Source organism: Meleagris gallopavo, chromosome 2, assembly GCF_000146605.3.
Source record: "Meleagris gallopavo isolate NT-WF06-2002-E0010 breed Aviagen turkey brand Nicholas breeding stock chromosome 2, Turkey_5.1, whole genome shotgun sequence".
NCBI classification, from domain to species: Eukaryota; Metazoa; Chordata; class Aves; order Galliformes; family Phasianidae; genus Meleagris; species Meleagris gallopavo.
Window position 1 is genome coordinate 42,385,383 of NC_015012.2, and position 2,579 is coordinate 42,387,961.

A 2,579-nucleotide genomic window follows, 5' to 3' on the forward strand; every position below is an offset into this window, starting at 1 on the left:
TTTTTTTTCATTTCACTTACATTCCTTTGCTTTTGTAAGTAGCAACAGGATTACATTATAATTGTATTACATTTCTTATGTAATACAAGGTTGTATGTCTGTATCGTATCTGTCCAGAAAATGTGTCCTCCAATCTGAAAAGAAAAAAAAACAATTACAGGTGGAAGGAATTAATCCTGAATTGGGATGAAGAGCCAATTTTTGAGTTCTTGTTTTAAATTTTGAAAGTCAAATTTACTTTGAAAGAAGAAAAAAAAGTTATTGGGGAAAAAAAAAAAGAGAATGTTATATATAGTTTTCCTGAAATAGAATTCTTAATGCATGGAAGTTTTCTAAAATATGGCAAAAATCAATTAGTTTATCAAAGTGCCAGTTCATCTGACAGTCCCATAATATGCTTTCACTTGCTTTATTAAATATTATTCTAATACTTGGATCAGGTATTTACTATATTCCCTCGGATATTCATGACTGAATCTGTAATATTCTAGTTCTTTATCAAGTACCCATTGATATGCACTTTAAAAAATATTTTTTTATAAAGCCATAGACTAATACCATATATTTTAATATGCTTAAAATCTCATAAATCCATATGAACATCTCACAGACTTGAGAAAAGAAAAATACAAGAAAATTATATTAAAAGTTCCTATAAGTGATTATTTTGAATATCTTAATGAACTAACAATGCTTTCTGAAAAAAAGTTATGATTTCATGTTTATAATTATTTATAATCTGTGAGCCAAATATTTATATGATATATTCTAAAACATCCAAAGTTCTTTACTGTCTACCAGATGGTAATAGTATAGCAAAATAATTTTATATTTTTAATCCTACATTAGTGGTATAATGTTAGTTGAATAAATTTTTATACTGAAATCAAATATCTTCTGTTCTATTAACTAAGCTGTGATCATTTTTTGGTAGGTTAAGTATGAATAAATACTCTTTTATTCCTTAACAAGATAGGAATCATTTACAGCTTTGGACAGTTTGTGATCCAGTGAGAATTGAAGAGGTTGTCCATAACTATCTAGGGATCCGTTTACACATCCTAGTCTGTCCTTCAGTAGAGATGTGGTAATGTAATGTTCTGCTTCTGGATGGTAGCATCCATGGAGCAGCCACTGTATCAGTCCCCCCAACATATGTGAATGAACCTTGTGGCTCTTGATCATCAGATGTTTCTGCAATGTGGTTCATGAGGTCAGAATATTTCATACTATATAAACAGTATTGCTTTGGTTCCAGTTTTAAAATAATGGTTTCTTGCATAATTATTCTCTGAGTCTCTAGTTCTTATTTGTGTGCTTAAATAGAAAAGAAATTTAATGGAAATCTCAAAATTATCAGAAGACTTTTCTTTTTATAATATTTTGTGACAAAGAACTTTTAGTACCATTCATTTAGTGAATTCTGTATGGAGCTAGACTGGTCTATTTCCTTTGCATACCACTCAAAAATATTCAGCATCTATTATTTTGGAAGTTAGCATTGTGTTTTTCACCTTGCACTTTTTTTAGCGTAAGTGCTTATGTTTCTCACAAGAGTGCAAAGTAGTGCAGCATTCCTCCAACAATTAAGGCTAGCATTTATGAGTAAGACCAAGTGATATCTAGTGTTAGTGCCCAGGCCTGCCTCAGTACCATTAGTGTAGAATAGGAAGCTAATGCCCCTCCTTGGTTTGATGAGCTTTCTAAATCCAGAAAGATCTGTTTCAGTGTTTAACCTTTCTCCTAATACAGACTCCTGAGATTTTCCTGTTCAGGCGAAACTCTTCCTCCAAAGCTGCAACATAAATAGTGACACATTACATTGGGCCTACCTTCTTCTAATGGCACCTCCAAGTAGTAATGTGGAGCAATGTTCTGGTCTGTTGAAGTATTATGCAAGCATTATTATTATTGTTGTTATTATTAGCCATTAAATCAGTTGAACTGCAGAATTCTAGGTTCATGGTTTATTTGGGTAATAAAAAGACCTAGAATTTCTTTACTATATTTTTCATGTTATCTTTTACATGTTGATCAGCAGTTATCCTGTGAGTGTTTTCTGGATGCAGGCCTCAGGCTTCTGAAGTCTCCTGGACCTTCCTGCTTTTTCAAGCAAAGATTTGCCACTTTGCTAAATCAGGATGTTTGCTCTTTTTTACAAGGCATATATTTCTACTTGAGTCCTAACTATTTTTGAGATGAAAGGGTTTAACATTATTTCATGGATAAGCCAGAGCACCACTACTGAAGATTTAAGATATCCCAAATCCACCAGTTTCCTAGATTTAGCTCCAGGATCCTATAACTTCCTGTGAAAATCAGAAACCTTTATAATTTTAGAAATTCTTCCTACCTCTCACTAAGAAGTGAGGCTTAGGAGAGAAAAGCACATAAAAATGCTAGTTTCAGAAAGGTAAAGTTCCCTTTTTAATCTGATTTAATACACTTTAGGTTTCTCTGCTTGTTGTAAGTAATATCCTCAGAGAAGTAATTTATCATGGCAATGAAACTGCTTCACTAACATAGTATAACTGTTTAATTGCTGCTGCTGTTTCAATTACATTAATCACAAGCAAAAA